Source organism: Herpailurus yagouaroundi, unplaced genomic scaffold (assembly GCF_014898765.1).
Source record: "Herpailurus yagouaroundi ecotype Mexico unplaced genomic scaffold, PumYag 28, whole genome shotgun sequence".
In the NCBI taxonomy this organism is placed as follows: Eukaryota; Metazoa; Chordata; class Mammalia; order Carnivora; family Felidae; genus Herpailurus; species Herpailurus yagouaroundi.
This window is the reverse complement of record NW_024412376.1, coordinates 42215083-42223176: the sequence shown is the minus strand read 5'-3', so window position 1 is coordinate 42223176 and position 8094 is coordinate 42215083.

Genomic DNA, 8094 nt, shown 5'->3' with positions numbered 1-8094 from the left:
ATAAACACCTTCAAGAAAGCAGGGATAGAGGGATTATACTTCAAGATCATACAGCCCATACACAAAAGACCCACCACTATTATCATCCTCAATGAGGAAAAAATGAAAGCTTTTCCCCTAAGGTCAGGAACAAGACAGGGATGTCCACTCTCACCACTGTTATTCAACATAGTGTTGGAAGTCCTCACCTCAGCAATCAGACAACGCAAAGAAATAAAAAAGGCATCCAAATCAGCTAGGAGAAGGTCAAACTTTCACTCTTCACAGATGACATGATACTCTAGGTTGAAAACCCAAAAGACTCCACCAAAAAACTGCTAGAACTGATACATGAATTCAGCAAAGTTGCAGGATATAAAATCAATGTACAGAAATTGGTCACATTTCTATACACCAAAAATGAAGCAACAGAAAAGAGAAATCAAGGAACTGATCCCATTTACAATTACACAAAAACCATAAAATACCTAGGAATAAACCTAACCAAAGAGGTGAAAAATCTATACACTGAAAACTATAGAAAGCTTATTAAATTGAAGAAACAAAAAAAATGGAAAAACATTACATGCTCATGAATTGGAAGAACAAATATTGTTAATGTCAATACTACCCAAAGAAATCTACATATTCAATGCAATCCCTACCAAAATAGCTCTTCACAGAGCTAGAACAAACAAACCTAAAATTTGCATGAAACCACAAAAGACCTCAAACAGCCAAAGCAATCCTGAAAAAGAAAACCAAAGCTAGAGGCATCACAATTCCAGACTGAAAGCTATATTACAAAGCTCTAATCATCAAGACGGTATGGTAATGACACAAGAAGAGACACATAGATCAATGGAACAGAATAAAGAACACTGAAATGGACCGACAAACGTGTGGCCAACTAATCCTTGACAAAGCAGGAAAGAATATCCCATGAAAATAAGACAGTCTCTACAGCAAGTAGTGCTGGGAAAACTGAACAGTGACATGCAGAACCTGGACCACTTTCTTATACCATACACAAAAATAAACTCAAAATGGATGAAAGACTTAAACATAAGACAGGAAGCCATCAAAATCTTCGAGGAGAAACCAGGCAACAACCTCTTTGACCTTGGCTACAGCAACTTCTTACTTGATGTGTCTCTGGAGGCAAGGGCAACAAAAGCAAAATGAACTACTGGGACCTCATCAAACTAAAAAGCTTCTGCACAGCAAAGGAAACAATCAGCAAAACTAAAAGGCAACCAATGGAATGGGAGAAGGTATTTTCAAATGACATATCAGATAAAGGGTTAGTATCCAAAATCTACAAAGAACTTATCAAACTCAACACCCAAAAAACAAATAATCCCGTGAAGAAATGGGAAAAAGACATCAATAGACACTTCTCCAAAGAAGACATACAGATGGCTAACAGACACATTAAAAAATGCTCCACATCACTCATCATCAGGGAAATACAAATCAAAAGCACAATGAGATACCACCTCACACCTGTCAGAATGGCTAAAATTAACAACTCAGGCAACAACAGATACTGGTGAGGATGCAGAGAAACAGGATTTCTTTTGCACTGCTGATGGGAATGCAAACTGGTGCAGCCTCTCTGGAAAACAATATGGAGGTTCCTCAAAATATTAAAAATAGAACTACCCAATTACCCAGCAATTGCACTCCTACATATTTATCCAAAGGATACAGGAGTACTGATTCGAAGGGGGCACATGCACCCAATGTTTATAGCAGCACTATGGACAATAGCCAAAGTATGGAAAGAGCCCAAATGTCCATCGATGGATGAATGGATAAAGAGGATGTGGTATATGTATACAATGAAATATTACTCAGCAATCAAAAAGAATGAAATCTTGCCATTTGCAACAACGTAAATGGAACTAGAGTGTATTATGCTAAGCGAAGTAAGTGAGTCAGAGAAAGACAAATACCATATGATTTCACTCATATGTGGAATTTCAGATACAAAACAGATGAACATAAGGGAAGGGAAGCAAAAAACAACATAAAAACAGAGAGGGACACAAACCATAAGAGAATCTTAAATACAGAGAACAAACTGAGGGTTTCTGGAGGGGTGTTGGGTGGGGGGTGGGCTAAATGGGCAAGGGGCGTTAAGGAGGACACTTGTTGGGATGAGCACTGGGTGTTACACGTAAGTGATGAATCACTAAATTCTATTCCTAAAATTATTATTACACTACATGTTAACTAACTTGTTTTAAATTTTAAAAATATAAATAAATAATTATTTTTTTAAAAAAGAACTTTCCTCAAATGCTGGGTTGATGGGGCAGCTCCTCCCTTCCTAGAAGTATCAGAATATCCATCCTTCATCAAGAGGCCAGAATAAAGATAACCTGCAGCAAGGAGCAGTCACCTCCACATAACACTCAAGAAATTCATTAGAAAAACACAAACAGAAGTCTCTCAAGGTTGTGATTTGAAGAAGTATATTGCACTTGGCTTATCTGACAACTTCAGGATAAACACAAAGTAGGTGAGAACTGTAAAAAAATGGGAACCCAATTAGCTGAGGCCTCTCTGGCCACTAGAGAACCAGATATGTTTGATTCAAACCCCCATTTTCATGTCCTGTGCAAGCCCAAATCCTTCTCCAAGACAACTCTAAATTCCAGTGAGGGGAAGGGAGGGTGTAGGGGACTATCACTATGTATGGATCACCTCTGGCTACCGTCTGTTGCTTATTTAGTTTGCTGACTACTTCACCATCCTAAATGTGCTGTCTCTCTTCTGAAGGGCATCAATTCTCAGCAGAAATCAGCAGCTGTCAGGGTCTGCCTGGGTGACTCAGTCGGTTAAGCATCTGACTCTTGATTTCAACTCAGGTCATGATGTCACAGTTTGTGAGCTGGAGCCCCGCATTGAGCTCTATGCTGACAGAGGGGAGCCTGCTTGGGATTCTCTTGCCCTCTCTCTCTCTGCCCCTCCCTGGCTCGCTTGCTCTTTCTCAAAATAAATAAATAAATTTTAAAAAAAGAAAAAAGAAAACAAACCAGCAGCTGTCTAATTCTCTCACACAAGCACATGCACATCCTCTCTGTGTGTCTGTCTCACTCATATGTACAACCTGTCTCTATCTCGCTCTTGTGCTTTCTTTCCTTCTCTCTCTCTCTCTCTCTCTCTCTCTCTCTCTCTCTCTCTCTCACACACACACACACACACACACACACACACACACACACCCCTTGATAGGAAATGAGTGAATATGGCATATTTTAAGATTTGCCCAGATACGGAGGAGGAATTTTTAAAGACCTCCAAGAACCTCTCTACCAGGTTCTTTCTGTAGGTGCCTTGATCTTTATCTGACCCCTCAGCCTCAGGTCATCTTAATCATGCCACTCCCCTTTCTCCTTCTCTTCTCCTCATTTCCTCTTTCTCAATAGCAAAAACGTATTTCTTTGACTGCCTCGTGCAAAAGCAGTTTGGTGATCTCCTTTGCTACTTTGGCTCCTGCCTTCACTGTGTACTCAGAATCTCAACTCCTACCTAAGCACAGAACTTTAGGGCAGTGGCTCTTAAGTATAGCCTCTAGAAGAGCAGCAAGAGCATCACCTGGGAAGCCAGCAGAAATGAAAATTATCTGACCCCACTCCAAACCTCCTGCATCAGAAACTCTGGAAGTGGGCCCAGAAATTTGTTTTAACACATCTGCCAAATGACTCTGACCCCTGCTAAAGTTTGAGAACCACTGCTTTAGGGAATAACAGTTAAGGGACTGGTGGAGGAAGAGGTGCCAATAAAAGTAGATGGAGAAAGAAAGTTTCCACAGTAGAATATTGCTTTCAATAGCAGTGCCAAGAAGTGGCTTGAAGAGAGGGAAGCTTAGCCACCACCACCACCACCACCACCACCACCACCATCCCCGTAATCCCTTGTTGCTTTATTAATGTGGCTTCAAGACAAATACCCTATCTCCCAATTCCCATTAAATTGCCACATTGCAAAAAGCACCTTTACAAAGAAGTCTGAAGCTGCCAGTGGTTGCTCTAGCATTGCTGTAGCTATTACATATGCTGGTGATAAAAGATTCAAATATAGTATATTTCTAATCAGAAAATAATGGTTAAAGACAGATACAAAATTAGGATAGGGTAGTTGAGCACAAATACTGTGGAAACCACACAGAAGAGTTGACGTGAAGCAATTATTTCCTGTTTTGTTTTATACTATAAGTCACAGACTCTCTTCTCTGTGTCCATTCTATAACTAAATTGGAGCACAGATCAAGTAATACATTCAAAAGACATGCTGGTTTGGGTTTCAAATTCTAACAATAAATCATTACAGATACAGGCCACTGGATGATTATTTTGTGATATAACCAAGCACAAAGATTTGGGGATGCCTCCATACAAAATCAAAGTCAATCGTTGCAAACAAACAAAAGTTGCCATATAGCCTGCAGCCTCAGAGGAAAAAAAAAAAAAAAGGTAAGGGAGTGTGTGGGAGGGGAAGATGGAGAAACTTAGAAGGTCCCATGACCTAGATTCTCCTCTACCCCAATTAGAAAAAGAAAAAACAACCCACCTTCACAGTTTAGGCAATTCAGTGACCCCTTGGCCTGATACTGTCTTATGCCCAAAATGCCATTGTAATTATAAAAGCAAAGGTAGTCTGTAGGATTTTTCTTTTCAATGATGTTAAAAAAATTTTATTTTCTAATATATTTTATATGCCTTCCTACATATTGATATTTGGATTAGTTATACATTGTTGCATAACAAATTACTGCAAAATTTAGTGGCTTAAGCAAACAAACATTTAGCATCTCATATCATTTCCGGGTTCAGGAACCTGGGAGCAGCTTTCCTAGGCAACTGGAGTTCAGGTTCACTCATTACGTTATAGTCAAGATGGCAGCCAAAGACATATTGGAAAACTTTACTGGGGCTGGAAGTCTTACTTTAAAGATGACTTACTCACATAGCTTTTGTAGAAAGCCTCACTTCCTCACTACCTACGCATCTCCACATGACTGCTCACAAGATGGCAGCTAACTTCTACCAGAGAGAGCATGCCCTTCTACCAGAGAGAGGTGCCCTTTAGGACCTTGTCTCTGAAGTTGCATACCATCACCCCCACTTTATTCTTATTGATAGAAGTGGGTCACTAAGTCAAGCCAACACTCAGTAGGATGGGAATTAGGCTCCACCTCTTGAAGGAAGGAGTATGAAGTATCCTTAGACATATTTAAAATGACCCCAATACTTTAAAATATTTATTGGTTTTTTTTTCTCCATAGATATTTCACGTTCCTTCAAAGTTTTTTTTTTTACAAAACTCAACCACAATCACCAGCAGTGGTTACACAAATCTACACATGTAATAAAATGGCATAGGACCATTCTCATGTGTTATAAAACATCAACTTTATTGACTAGATACCATGCTTTATGTTTAAGTAAAATGTACACACAACCACTCTGTACTATCTTTGCTACCTCTTGTGAATCTGTAACTATTACACAGAACATTCTCAAAATGACAAAATTTTAAAAATAAATAATGAATAAGTGGTTGCCAGAGAATAGAGGCAGGACTAGGGATGGGAGGGAGGTGGGCATGGTTAAAAAAAACCACCACATCAGGGGCCCTTGTGGTGATCTGTTTTTCTTAACTGTTGTGTAGCAGGGGATACACAAAACTACACATGATAATATTGCACAGACCTAATACACACACATATACAAGTGAGTATGAATAAAACTAAGGAAAAATGAATAAAATTGGTAAATGCCCATCTCTTCCTTGCAATATTACAAGATATGACCACTAGGGGAGTCTAGGTAAAATGTATAAAATAATAGGATCTCTCTACAGTATTTCTACAACTGCACGTAAGTCTGCAATTATCTTAAAACATACAAGTGTAATTAAAAAACTATATCTTCATAAACCTGTCTTTATAACCAAATGTGAAGTCTGCAAAGACATTCCTACTGAACACCTACCTAATACCACTACCCCTGCAGCCTGTCGTGCATTCATAATCATGTTCGCTGGAAGGTTTTCACAAAGATGCAAAGGTGGAGTATTGGACTCCCTTTTAGTGGAAAATGTGATTACAATCCTGAAGGAAACACATGATTACTAAAGATTTAGAACTTCCCACATAATGAGAAGTATTGCTCCAGCCTGGATCCCCTCTCAGACATGCAAGATAAGCAAAAGGCTGCTTACCAGTAGAAAGCCAAGTACATTGTCTTTTAAGGAACTAACAACCACAATAAAGGAGCTATCAGACATAAGTTGTTTCCTTTTTCCTTTTTCAAATATTAGTCTAACTGTAATTATTTGCTCTTACAACTTAATATTTATAATAAGGATAAAATAAAGTTCACTTTTGTTAAAGTTTAGATAATTCATATTTAACAAAAGCTATCATGTTAAGTTGTTCATATGTCTTATTCAGAGTACTATTTGAACTTGGAAGAAATGCTTATTTTTACAAGATACTTTGCAAGTAAAAAACATTATAAATAAATTAAATATGGGAAAGTGACTAATGTAGGTGATATGATTCACAATTTTATTTTTTATTAAAAATGTCTTATTTTCCAAATATGCTACACCAAACATGTATTACTTTTTAAATCAGAAAATAAATTCTTGAAAACACTGATATACTTAATTTTGTTTCATAATAGTCATATGAAAATAATATGCTCAACAACAGATTGAAAGGAAATACATCCAAGTGCTGTGATTCTTTTCTGTTGAGCTACTGGTGATACTGTCTTCTATTTTTCCAATTTTTCACAATATGCATAATGAGCACTTTTATTAACCCTGTAACAAAGAGATAATGTAAAGCATATTTATACTACCCCCTCCCCAAATGCTTTAATCTTCTGAAATACCAGATTAGCATTAGTTTATTAAATCTTGGCTCTAGCTGTCAATAGAAGAGTTTGGCAGTAGACAGAGGTTTACACTGATATTTAGTCACCAAAGAGAAAGAAGCAAATAACCAAGCCCATAAAGAACGTTAGTGATGACAAAAGAAATCGAGTCAAGCATACGCTAGTTTACAAGTGACAATACATGATTTTCTACAGACTTATTCATAACATAAATATTTCCTCTTACCTTCTTGCAATAACAATATAGGCAGCTCAGAGCAAAGAGAAGAGACTGACATGGAGTTAGTTAAGAAGAACCGTGGATTATTTAAAAATAGAGGTTACACACACAGGATCAGACAGTGAGTATTCACTTTTCAGACAGTGCAATCCATGTACAAAACAGTTCTGAAAGCCACACACAGGTTCCCTGATGTCAAGCACCTAAACTCAAAATGCAAAACACCATACTTCAGAAGGAAATACAATCATCATAGGAAAACAATTGGTGAATTAGTACTAAGTGGAGAAAGAAAAACTTGCAACAATGCTTTAGTTTCAGAACAATAACACTGTCTGTTGGTTCATAAACTGGGTGCCATACACAGAAGGGCAAGAAGAAACCAAACAAACAGGAAGACCACTCCAGACTGGCAGGTGACAGGTGTAACAATCAAGGGAACTTACATACAAGGCTTGTCTTGGCTGGCTGCAAAATAAGCTGGTCTCAACACCAGCTGACTCTCAAGGATACGTCCTTCAAACAGCTCCCAATATGGGAATGGCAGACAGAACATACATTTCAGGGACAGGGAAGTTGGTGAGGAGCCTCTAACTGCCCAAGTCCAACTGCAGGGTCAACCAGTAGTCACCTCCTCTTGATGACCTCCTGCAATACTGGCTAAACTGAAACTTAGTCATACTTTGTATATTCTTTCTTTTTTAAGTTTATTTAATTATTTTGAGAGAGACACAGACAGGGAGAGAGAGAGAACCCCAAGTAGGCTCTGCACTGTCAGCATGGAGCCGAACGCAGAGCTCGAACTCACACACCGTGAGATCATGACCTGATGCAAAATCAAGAGTTGGTCGCTTAACCAAGTCACCCAGACACCCCATACTTTGTATATTCTTATCGTGATTTTTCTCAGTCATAGTAGACCCTGATGAATATGAAATCATTTTAAACTAATTGAAATAATAAGTACTGATTTTTCAT